Below are 13,977 nucleotides of genomic sequence, written 5' to 3' on the forward strand. Positions count from 1 at the left end.
AATGAGTGAATATAGTTTACATCTGTATTTTATTCCTCACTTCCTTATCATGGACAATATTATGGAAAAACTAGAAAATGCCATTAAAATGTAACACAAATAAAATGAGGCCACTAGTCATTTTAGAAAGCAAAATCTCAATGAAATTACACTGACTAAACCGGCCATCAGCACGTGTCCGGGGCCTATGATTTTTCTGCCTTTCGGACTGAAACATCTTACATAGCTTCCAGCAAACATGTAAGCTACTGAAATGAATTATGAGGATTCCATAGTACAAGCGGAGCGTGCAGAGACAAACACGTTCTACGAAACACAGATTGGGAATGACTCTTTTTCTGTTTTTTTATTCCATTAGATTAAAACAATACTCTGGAATCCACTTAGAAGAGGAATAAAAGCCGAAGCGCTACACCAGAGACAGCTACTGTACTCTCATAAATCATCTTACCACCAACTATTTGAAGTGTGGCCATATCATGTTGCAGCTTTTTTCCTTGCAGCATTCAGCACTGTATATTAAATAGCTATTCCACACGACACGAGGGTGTTTTAGATGTAAAGCCTGTGGTTAAGCTATTAGTTTTTTTGGTGACGAAGATTACTTTTAGTAAAAATGTGTCGAAAACCAGTTTTTGAAACTTGAACCTTTTAACCATTTTGAGGTAGTATATTTTACCAGCATTTTAAAGGGTGCCAAAGTGAAGGACGTGCGCTAAATGTATTTAGTTTCCTTAATTTTAATTGACATGCAGTATAACCTGTCCCCTTTTGACATCACCATTGAACATGATTAAAAGGAAGCCACACTTTCAAGTAATAGAATTATCTGTCATGTGTTTGTACATGAGAAATAACACTATAGGACTTATATCCTGCATTTTCACAAGTTTTCTCCTCTGCATAATCTATCTCTTAATTAGCAATTTACTGCGAGCTAGAGGGAGGGGAGTATCTGCTATAATCTCTCCCATGCACAGCACAGAGAGAGGGATTCCTATTCCTCATTCATTTTTTAGCACACCGAGACAAGTAACAGAAATATGGAGGATATACTGCAGGGTTGAGCTGTCTGGATATGAATCAGCTTTGAAGTGAGGTAAAAGACTTGTTAGAAAGTTCACCACAATCATATTGTGTCTCCCTCTGCTTGTTTCCTCACTCTGCTCCTCCCTCTCCTCTCCCCTCTTCTCTCCATACAGTATAATATGCTGTTTTCTATGACACCACAGTGAGCCTGAAGTCCATCTTGTCTAAGCAAGAAGGATTTGAGCTGTTTTTCAGGATGGATGACAAGTTCAAGAGGCAAGAGAAAAAGGAAGAAGGGTCTGATAAGTGGGGAAGGAAGCTGATTTCTGATAACATATATTAAAAAGTTTCTTATAATTGTCTGTACTATTGATTTATGCTAAGTTGTTGAAAGTACAGTTCCCTTTTTAAACATATTTAGACAGGGAATATTTTGTCAGGAAGAGCAGTGTGCTGACCTGGATTGCCAAATTCTCCTAGTGATTTTAAACAGGTGCATAACAGAACCCAGCGGATAATGTCTGTGGCTTAGAGTGTCACTATGTTAAATGGCTAAACCAGCTGTTGTAGACATGAATGACTTACAGCAGGACATTTGGATGTATTGTCCGGAAAGCACAGAATTAGAAGGAATCAACTTGTAATGGCTGCATTGTACAGTAGCAACTCGTCTTCTCCCTTGCTATAAAATTTGTTGCCAGAATAATCTAAAGTTGTAAATCTCTACTCTGGCACTGGTGATTATTATTAGGAGCATCACTGACATCTTCTGAGGAACTGTAAAAAAATGTATTAAATCCTATCAGATTTTAATTTATTGGAAGTTTTAACAATTGTTGCGTATCCTTACATCTGGATAAGTCTGCTTAACTGGAAGTAATACAATCTAGCAACTTGCTGTACACAACAAGGATTTTCAGGTCTTAGGGCCATACTACATACTGCAATACTACAGAATGGGTGGATTGCCATCTAAATCTTAATTGCCTATTAAACCCCTTATTGCCTCTTTGAGGTTGAGAATCCCTTGACTGTGCCAAAAATGTCTCAGACTGAATAGACACAATTTGGTTAAAGCAAATCTATAAAGATGCTAAACATGGAATTCAGTTATATATTTCCCCCATAACCTTGCCAGTGCACCATGACATTGCTAATCACGTGTGCTGCACCTTGCTTAGTCTCTCCTATCCTCTAGAGCAGGGGTCCCCAACTCCAGTCCTCAAGGCCCACCAACATGTCATGTTTTCAGGATTTCCTTAGTCTTGCCCAGGTAATAATTGCATCACCTGTGCAATGCAAAGGAAATCCTGAAAACATGACCTGTTGGTGGGCCTTGAGGACTGGAGTTGGGGACCCCTGCTCTAGAGGGTGCTCCCAGTCACATGCATCTTTCAAGTCCTGTCCTGATTTCTACTTTAAAAGCAGGAAAGAAAGAACCAAGCTGAGTTGCAGGTTGTGCACCTCTGCTCCAGAGTACATTTAGAGCTAAAGATAGAGGTTGACTTTTTATCCAGGACAAAGGCTCAATATGCTGCTCATTATCCTGTATTTAAATGCCATGACCAAGGTAAACAGTCTTGTTGCCCCATTCCTTCCCTAAGATCACAGTTCTTGAGTTACATGCACCTCTGGTATATTCATTTAATATTATGAGAACTCAACAGACTTCTTGTTAAGTCAATCTAAAGGCATTTACACTTTAGTTGGTAATGACTTATATAGTTAGTCATTTACAAAAAGGATAGAGCCGAGTTGCATTTTACACGATGATACAATGCTCTTAAGGCCTTACATGTGCTTCTCACAAAATTAGAATATCATCAAAAAGTAAATTTATTTAAGTTTTTCAATACAAAAAGTGAAACTCATATATTATATAGAGTCATTATGAACAGAGTGATCTATTTCAAGTGTTTATTTCTGTTTATGTTGATGATTATGGCTTACAGCCAATGAAAACTCAAAAGTCGTTATCTCAGTAAAATAGAATAATTAACAAAAAACACCTACAAAGGCTTCCTAAGCATTTAAAAAGGTCCCTTAGTCTGTTTCAGTAGGATCCACAATCATGGGGAAGACTGCTGACATGTAAAGAAGGCAGACATTGATACACTCTACTACAAGGAGGATAAGCCACAAACGGTCATTGCTAAAGAAGCTGGCTGTTCACAGAGTGCTGTATCCAAGTATATTAATGGAAAGTTGAGTGGACAGAAAAAGTGTGGTAGAAAAAGGTGCAAAAGTGACTGGGATAACCACAGCCTTGAAAGGATTGTTAATAAAAGGCCATTCAAAAAATTGGGGGATACTCACAAGGAGTGGACTGCTGCTGGAGTCATTGCTTCAAGAGCTGTCACACACAGATGTATCCAGGACATGGGCTACAAGTGTCGCATACCCCTCATAGGGTATAATGCAGCCCCCTTATAGGGTACAATGCTGCCCCCCTCATAGGGTATAATGCAGTTCCACTACAGAATATAATGTAGCCCCATCAGAGTATAATGCAAACATCTCATAAGGTATAATGCAGCACCCCCATAGAATATGATCTCATAGGGTGTAATGCAGCCCCTCATAAAGTAGGATGTATCCTACACAGAATATAATGTAGCCCCTTCAGAGTATAATGAAGGCCCCTCCACAGAATATAATGCTGCCCCTCATACAATATAATGCAGCACCCTCATAGGGTATAATTCAGCCGTCTCACAGGGTATAATGCAACCCCATCATAGGGTATAAAGTAGCCCCCCTCATAGGGTATAATGCAGCCCCTTCATAGGGTATAATGTAGCCTCCCCCCAGAGAATATTATTCAGCCCAGCAGTCTTTTTATTTTACAGGGTGGGCCATTAATATGGATACACCTAAATAAAATGGGAATGGTTGGTGATATCAACTTCCTGTTTGTGGCACATTAGTACATGGGAGGGGGGAAACTTTTCAAGATGGGTGGTGACCATGGTGGCCATTTTGAAGTCGGCCATTTTGGATCCAACTTTATTTTTTTCAATGGGAAGAGAGAGAAAAACAATGGTGTGCTTGGTTTTAACTTGACTTCATTCTTTCATGAGTTACAGTATTTACAAGTTTATGACCACTTATAAAATGTGTTCAAAGAACTGCCCTTTGTTTTGGATTGTCAATGCAACCCTCTTCTCCCACTCTTGACACACTGATAGTGTCACGGGAGTACTTGGTAGACTAAGGCTGGTTACCCGGGCCCCTGTGATATCCCTCAGGCTAGGAAAACCCTGTCTGACCCTCTCCCAGAAGTTACACTAAAGGTGTGCATGTCTGGGATGCAAGGCCTGACCCTGTCTCCTGTTTCAGCCATAAGCTGATACCACCTCCCGCCACCCAGTGAAGAGACCACACACCAATCCCCACAGAAAGCCCAGACAGGGAAAACTGAAAAACGCACCACGCCGCAGTCACACAGGAATACACGAAAATGTGCACAGGGCAAAACAAATACAAATATAGGAAGGAGAAATATGACAAAGGATAATACACCACCAGATACGATATTCCTTCTCCTCGACCACCACTCCAGACCGAGATCACCAGGCACAAGACCCAAGCTATAATCGGCGACGCCAAAAGTTCAGCAGAACTATTTAAAGGCAGAGGGCGTGACCCAGCCTCCAATCCGAGTACCAGCTAGATTAACCCCGGACAACCTAGATAAAATCTAGCCGGCGCCACTGAGCGCATAGTGGACGAATGCGGAATTACCGCTGTCTGTTGGACGCCCTAATGTGAATAGCGTCCGACATGACAGATAGCAACACCATGGAAAAAATGCTTGCACAGGCTTCCAGTATCCGTTGTTTCAGATGCTGCACATCTCGTATCTTCACAGCATAGAAGATGTGAAGCATGTGAAGATACGAGATGTGCAGCATCTGAAACAACGGATACTGGAAGTCTGTGCTAGCATTTCTTCTGCGGTGTTGCTATCTGTGTGTCAAGAATGGGAGAAGAGGGTTGCATTGACAATCCAACACAAGTGGGCACCACTTTTAACACATTTTATAAGTGGTCATAAATTTGCAAGTAACTTATGAAAAAATAAAGTTACATTAAAACCAAGCACACCATTGTTTTTCTTGCGAAATTCTCAATAAGTTTGATGTGTCACATGACACTCTTCCCATTGAAAAAAATTAAGTTGGATCCAAAACGGCTGACTTCAAAATGGCTGCCATGGTCACCACCCATCTTGAAAAGTTTTCCGCCTCCCATATACTAATGTGCCTCAAACAGGAAGTTGATATCACCAACCATTCCCATTTTATTTAGCTGTATCCATATAAATGGCCTACCTTGTATATAAAAAAAAACAAACACAATACTCACCTCTACTCATTCCCAAGCTGCTCTTGTTTCTGCTCTGGTGTCAGGAGCTGCACTGCCCTCTGCCCAACACACAGCGAGTATGCGATGAAGTGATATCATCGCGCACCCACAGTGTCAGAGGCAGAGGGGAATGATGGGAGCGGGAGCATCATCTGATGCCCTCTCCTCCATTATTGCTTTCAACTGTATCAGCATCTATGATACCGATATAGTTGAATTCGGCATGCACTGGGGGCAGCGCTGGTGCTGGGCCCCCCTGACTTATGAGCCACATAGTAGTGGAGTGAGCTGGGGGAGTGGGGGCCCTTGTCTGCTGCGTACCTCCACTGTTTAATGCCTGCTGCTGACTACTGTAGATCAGCTCCCTTTATTTAAATATGAGTTTCTTCCAGTCATACAGAATAGTGAAAGCTGCAGGCAATTGGTGGCCACTGATTGCAGTAGACACCTGACATTATGTCAAAAGACTGGTGGAGGAAACAGAGTTGTGAGCAGAAGAGAAGTTATTTTTCACTTTGTGCAGCACTCTGGTACAATTAATAAGGGGTTTTCCAGTAGTGGGTAACTCCTTTAAGAGATTCTAGCACATGTGTATGGGTCTATTTTTTATACTTTAATGTGAAAAGTTGCTATGCTCTACCTTGTGGATATTAACATTCAACTATGCATCTATACACAGGGCTGCCACTAGGAATTTTAGGGCACCATACTGGCAAAATTTTCAGGCCCCCTTGAGGCTCCGTTCAGGCTCTACGCCAGCTCCGCCTCCACCCCTCAAACCTGCCACAGTCCCACCGCCCACTCTTGGAAAACTAATCTTCTGCACCATGTCCTCACCAATCAGATAATAACAGTTCCCATCAAACACCAGATCACATTCATAACAAGCAGCGTTTATTCTGGCCAAAAGACTCTTTTACCTGGGCCCTACTATACTCTAACCTATTAATATTTTCTTAAAATATCAAATACTCTATTAGGTATATTTTTGTGCATTTTTCTTTAAGGGAATGAGTCACATACATCTTTATTAAAATGACAATTAAAACCACATACAAGGGACAAATACCGTCACACCATGACCAGAACACATATTGCCACCACATAGTGACCGAATACTACCACATAGAAGGGTGTAATACAGCCGCACCATGACCAGATCACATATTACCACCACATAGCAACTGAATAATATCACATACAAGGAACAAATACCGAAACACCATGATCAGAACACATATTATCACCACATAGTGACCGAATACTACAATACTGATCATTAATAAAAAAAAACACACAATACTATGTGCCATTATACACAGGAGCTTTGTATCTATTGTCAGAGTACAGGTAATGCAGTGATCACCAGTGACATTATACATAGGAGCTTTGTAAATAATGTCAGTGTACAGGAAATACAATGATCACCAGTGACATTATACACAGGAGCCCTATATATGGTGTACTGATAATACGGTGATCACCGGTGACATTATACACAGCAGCTCTGTATATACTGTCAGTGTACAGGTAAGACAGTGATCACCAGTGACATTATACACAGGATATTTGTACAAAATATACAGTGTATAGTGTCAGTGTACAGGTAATACAGTGATCACCAGTGGCATATTACACAGGATCTCTGTACAACATATACAGTGTATAGTGTCAGTGTACAGGTATCACACTGACTCACCACTGACGTCTCTAGCTGAAATCCTTCATCTTTGATTTCTTTTTCATGCAGTGCAGACTGCCATCACTTCTTCCAGCCAGGACTCGTCTCTGAATAAAATAACACATAGTTAACTAGATCACCGCTTCCAGAACACATTCCCCACTTTTTCCTTTTCTTCTGCACTACACAGCTGCATACCGATGTACCATTAATATATGATTAGTTATTATGCAACCCACTGTTCCAAATATAAATTATAATCCACCGCTCTGCCCCCACTAACTATAAATAGGCACTTCCCCATCTAATAAGCAACTGCTCTCTCCCACATTCAATACATCATTTATTCCTCCCACTCTCAAAATTCATCATTATTTGCTCTCCTCCAGGTCATTTGCTCTCCCCACACCAACCTTCAATTCATCATTTGCTCTCTACATCCCCATCTTCACATTTGAAGTCCCTTCCCAATCATTTCATCATTTGCAGTCCCCTGCCTCCCTCACTTCATAATTTGCAGTACCCAGTTCTCCCTTCACTTCATCATTTGCAGTCCCCCTCCCCCCACTCCATAATTTGCAGCCCTCTTCCCCCCACTTCCTCAAACACACTTCATCATTTGCAGTCCCCCTACCCCAATTCATCATTTACAGTCCCCCTCCTCCCTACTTCATCATTTGCAATCCACCCTCAGACACTTCATCATTTTCAGTGCTTCCTGAGACACACTTCATCATTTGCAGTCCCCCTCACTTCATCATTTGTAGTCCCCCTCCTCCCTCTCTTCATCATTTACAGTCCCCCATTCTCCCCTCACTTCATCATTTGCAGTCCCCTCCTCCCCACTTCATCATTTGCAATCCCCCTCCCCACTTCATTTGCAGTCCCCCCACAGATACACTTGATCATTTGAAGTCCCCCTCCTCCCACTATATAATTTTTAGTCCCTCCACTCACTTTATCACTTGCAGTTCCTCTCCTCCCACTTCATCATTTGTAGTCCCCGTCCTCCCTCACTTCATCATTTACAGTCCCCCGTTCTCCCCTCACTTCATCATTTGCAGACCCCTCCTCCCCACTTCATCATTTGCAATCCCCCTCCCCACTTCATTGGCAGTCCCCCCTCAGATACACTTCATCATTTGCAGTCCCCCTCTCCCACTTCATCATTTGAAGTCCCCCTCCTACCACTATATAATTTTTAGTCCCTCCACTCACTTTATCACTTGCAGTTCCTCTCCTCCCACTTTATCATTTGCAGTCCCCTTCAGACACCCCTCATGATTTGCAGTTCCCCTCCCCCACTCATATTATAAAGAAAAAGAAAAAAGTTTTTCATATTTATCTCACTGATGATCCCCTGCAGGCACAGCTCTGCTTCTGGTGGCCTCATACATGTCCACGCGTACACAATGACGTCATCGCGTATGCGCCGTCACCATACCAGAAGAACAGAGAAGGAGGAGGGAGCTGGAGCTGTGCAGCTGTCAAGGTTAGACGGCAGTTGAGCTCTGAGAAAGCCCCTAGGCCCCAATGATGACGTATGCAGCGCACAGTACTTTAGTATACAATGGGGCCCAATGAGCAGAAGCATAAGAGGCGGGGCCCGATCCCCCTCTGTACTGCTGCTCACTGGGCTCTATACAGCAGTAAGGGCAGTAATGCCCTGATGGTGGCCCTGTCTATACAGAGAATTCTGATTTCTGGACAAGAAAAAAAGCACTGTAAGGGCATGTGGAGAGAACAGAAGAAAATTAAGAAAAAATGTCTCCATTCTATCAGTCAGCCGAAATCAGACTGCACTCAGATGACATCCAAGCACAGTCCCATGTTTTCCACGCACTCATTGACTTGCACGGCCGAGTGCAATCCGAATATTGGATCAAATTCAGGCATGCAAAGATCGAACATGTGCAAAACTCCATAGAATAACATTATTCCGAGTGTGATCCGATGTCTTGTCGTATAGCACTCGGATTGAAAAAAGGTCATCTGCACGAGCCCTGATACTTAAGATAACTAAGAAATCAATCAACAGAGTTTGGGGGTTGGCGATGCCATAGCTACTGCTGTCGCTTCGGGGTCAATTTAATATGTAGCATTACAATTTTGATATAGTTGATGCCGGTTAGACCAAAGTTTTCCCTTTCATAAGACATTTTAGACAGTTGTGCAGCAGAACCTGTTGACAGACATGGAATGCACATCAAGGAGCTCCATACAAATATATTCACTACCAGAAAAGTGGGACTTCTGTAAAAGATGTGCGTACTGCTGGGATACAAAAGAGAGCGCAGCTCCCCGTCATTCCATACCGTGTGCAAGGGTTGTGGTTAAGGGGGCAGGTCCGTTGGTGCAAGGGAAGACAAGCGGGATAAGGCGGTCTGTTTGCTCACATTCAGAGAAAGAGATTTGTTGTCACGCAATGTTATGAAGGTAGAAGAAAACATTTCAATGCCTCGAAATGCCGGGATTAATTATGCAATCTTTGGTCTGCAATAACTAGAAGCTACTGATTTTCCTCCAGGAGCTCTGGGGCTTATCAGTCATACCTTACTGCTAACCCGGTGGCACATTCTTTGTGCGCGTCATGTTTGCGTGTGTGTGAGTGTGTGTGCGCTGCTGGGGAATGCTGGAATGTGTGCAATCACAAGGTTTGGCCATTTCTGCAAGGAAAGCAGCACAATACCTGACACTCCTGTATTCAGCCAGGTGTCTGTCGGAAGAGCGCACTCGGTGACACTTCTAGGTAGCTAATGACCCACGCTTGGCTGCAAAATACCTACTGTATTAAGCGTGCCGCTCATTAGCCATTTTTAAAATGACAGTCTAAATTTATACTGACACGCGTCATATAAAAAAACAACGACACTAGTAATTGTACTGCGAACCTATAACAAGACACAGAAAAAAGCAGAGATGTTTTACCTGCTGAAGCCTCCAACTGAATGCACCAGCAGGGCGCAGCGGACCCGATAAATGATGGCAAACACACAGGTGCAAAAAATACCGATGAAACAACCACTTTCAATCCAGTGTTGGCTGTTTGGCATTAGTGCACAAAAAGATAAGAGATACTAGTCTGTATATGGCATAATTCACACACGCAATGCAAGGCATCTGGTTTACAGCCTATTAGTAACGCACATACAGGCGGGCTGCCCAGTGCTACAAAATGCATGCTGTGTGAACAGAGGCCAATAGTTTACAGAGCCATCATGGTCCGACTGCGCCCTGCAAGATAAAGTGCAAAAAGAAAACCACATATCAATGTATGTAAGGTATTAGTTTATATTGGGGCCTCAATACGTAAGCTGGCAAAACATCTCTGCTTTTTTCTGTGACTTTTTTGAATTTTTTGGAGGATTTGTAAGTCCTCTTTTTGTGTCGGTGAGCTTTTATTCAATGTTTAGCGTTAGGACTGGCAAATTGTAAGGACCCTTGACGTGGGTTGCCAGCTTACGTATTGAGGAATTTTTTGGAGGATTTGTAAGTCCTCTTTTTGTGTCGGTGAACCTATAACAAGCATGCAAAAAGGAGGCATAAATGAAAGGCTTACAAGCTCATGACGCAGACCTCTTTATTTTCTCACATTTTAAAGTAAATGAAAAAAAAAATGGAAAGCTATCCTTTTTACATGCACAAAGTTTACATGGCTGCGTTCACACACCACCTAAGTGTTGAGTTTCCTTCTGCTGCCTTTTATCTGCAGGTGTTCACATCAAAATTTGAGATCTCAATCTTTTTGCTTGGCTTTTAACTATAAGCGCTTAAGGCTATATGCACACGTTGTGGATTTGACTGTGGAATTTTCTGTGCAGATTCTGCATTTCTTGGCAGAAAATGCAGGTCAGAATTTGCGAATTTTTTTGTGTTTTTTTTTGCGGATTTGTGCGGATTTCTTCCTTTTTTTACCCCTGCGGATTTCTATTATGGAAATGGGTGCAGGAACGCAGCAGATTCGCAAAAAGAATTGACATGGTCCTTTTTTGAATCTGCTGCGTTTTCCGTGCGGAATTTTCCGCATCATTAGCACAGCATTTTTTTTGCCATTGATTTACATTGTACTGTAAATCACTTGCGGATCTGCAGCGTTTCTGGGTGGAAAAAAACGCTGCGGATCCGCAGGAAATCTGCAACGTGAGCACATACCCTTATCCTGTATTTCATGCATTTTTGAAGGTGCTTGTTAATGCTTTTTTTAAATGTAGAAAAGCTTTGATTCTTTACTTGAAAACACAAATGTGCTTTTTTTTTACATACCATATATACTCGAGTATAAGCCGAGATTTTCAGCCCACTTTTTTTGGGCTGAAAGTCCCCCTCTCAGCTTATACTCGAGTCATTCCCAGGGGTCGGCAGGCGAGGGGGGGCCAGGGGCTGTGTAGTTATACTTATCTGCTCCTGGCGCGGTCCCTGCAGGTCCCTGGCTTCCCGGCGCCGGCAGCTTCCTCCTGTAGTGAGCGTTCACATGGTACCACTCATTACAGTAATGAATATGCGGCTCTACCTCACATAGAGGTGGAGCCGCATATTCATTACTGTAATGAGCGGTAACTGACAGCTCACTACAGGAAGAAGCTGCAGCCAGTGCCGGGAAAGCAGGGACTGCACCGCGCCAGGAGCAGGTAAGTATAACGGCGAGGGGGAGCGCTGCGCATTACTCACCTGCTCCTCGTTTCGGTGCCGCTCCATCTTCAGCAGTGGTGCTCAGGTAAGAGGGAGCAGTGACGTGGTTAGTGCGCGCCCTCAGCCTGAACGCCAGTGCTGAAGATGGAGCGGCGCCGGAACGAGGAGCACGTGAATATTGAAAGTGCCTGGGGCCTGAGCGAAGGAGAGGTGAGTATGTGATTTTTTTTATCACAGCAAATGGGGCAAGTGTCTGTATGGAGCATCTATGGGGCCATAACGTTTGTGCAGCACTATATGGGGCCATAACGCTTGTGCAGCCCTGTATGGGGCCATAACATTTGTGCAGCACTATATGGCGCCATAACGTTTGTGCAGCACTATATGGGGCCATAACGTTTGTGCAGCACTATAAGGGGCCATAACGTTTCTGCAGCACTATATGGGGCCATAACGTTTGTGCAGCACTGTATGGGGCCATAATGTTTGTGCAGTACTATATGGGGCAAGTGTCTGTATGGGGCCATAATGTTTGTGCAGCACTATATGGGGCCATAACGTTTGTGCAGCACTATATGGGGCAAGTGTCTGTATGAGGCCATAACGTTTGTGCAGTACTGTATGGGGCAAGTATCTATATGGGGCCATAACGTTTGTGCAGCACTGTATGGGGCCACAACTTTTGTGCAGTACTGTATGGGGCAAGATTTTGTATGGGGCCATAATCAACGTTTGTGCAGCACTATATGGGCAAATATCTTTATGGAGCATCTTATGGGGCCATAATCAGCATTTGTGCAGTATTATATTGGGCAAATGTGTCTATGGAGCATCTTATGGGCCATTATTAACCTTTATGCAGGATTATATGAGGCATATTTTAATATGGAGCATCTTATGGGGCATCATAAACTGTATCGAGCATTATATGGGGCTCCTGATTCAATATGGATATTCAAAAACACTTAACCTACTGATGTCTCAATTAATTTTACTTTTATTGGTATCTATTTTTACTTTTGACATTTACCGCTAGCTGCTGAATTTTCCACCCTAGGCTTATACTCGAGTCATTAAGTTTTCCCAGTTTTTTGTGGCAAAATTAGGGGGTCGGCTTATACTCGAGTATATACGGGTATGTTATTTTCAGGCTCCCCCATAGAAGACTACAGAAGAAAAAACATAGTTTTTCAACATCTTTAATTGCATGGTGGCCATGAGTTTTCATGAAATGACATTGTTAGGTGTCGAGTTCCCGCCTCTGTACAGGGGGAATCTCGAACCATCTCTGCTGTGGTCTCCCATTCTTCTCCAGCCGCAGTAGAGTCTGCTCAGCGCAGACGTCGGTCCCAGCGTCTTGCTCAGTCTGACTCTGTGCATAGGGTTACTGCTGCTTTTCCAGCTTCTGCCATTGAAGCCAGTGCTGGGCAGCGGCGAGCAGACGCTTCTGGGGCTAAGTCCTACTTTGCACACACTGATCATGCCCAGGGCAAGATCTCTCAGTGGAGATCTAGGGTCACATGCTCATGTACTGCAGTGACTTCCATTGGTTCTTCTCACGGAAGGTCCTGCAGGTATTAGGACTAAGTTCTGCTTTGCACACTGAGCATGCCCAGGGCAAGATCTCTCAGTGGAGATCTAGGGTCACATGCTCTGGTACTGCAGCAATTCCATTGGTCCTTCTTTGAAGGGTCCTGTACGTGCTGCAGCTATTTAAGGCTCGCATGGCCGCACGGCCATGCGCTAATGTACATTTGTAAACATGTGTGTGTTGTGAGTGAAAGTCGCTCTTTAAATAACCCTCCCTATTGGATGACTGTTCGCGGAAGGTGTATGTTTGCTATCTAGCGCCCGACTTATCCAACAGCACGTTACACACTAATACAGCATAATTCACATATTCCTTTATGGAAAAAGGTATATCCCAAAGGAAAGAACAAAGTGAAGGAGAGGAAAGTAATTAAAAATATAATGTTTATTAACAATGATTAAAACGCTTAACAATCAAAAGCACAAAGTGTGGATAAAATACAGGGGGGATATTTCAACACCAGACAAAATCTGGGGAGACGGACCTGCTCCGTGTTGGCACAGGAAATAGTAGAAGCCTGGAGTATCACATATGGTGGTGTTAATGGTGACACAAATGTATATGAGAGGCTAGATAACACGACACTACACAATACTAGTACATGGTTCTTGGCAATCAAAATTAAACTAATATGTGACCACTATACAGAGTATTCCCCTGATAGACTGGCAAAAGGAAC

The sequence above is a fragment of the Ranitomeya imitator genome, chromosome 1, assembly GCF_032444005.1.
Source record: "Ranitomeya imitator isolate aRanImi1 chromosome 1, aRanImi1.pri, whole genome shotgun sequence".
Taxonomy (NCBI): Eukaryota; Metazoa; Chordata; class Amphibia; order Anura; family Dendrobatidae; genus Ranitomeya; species Ranitomeya imitator.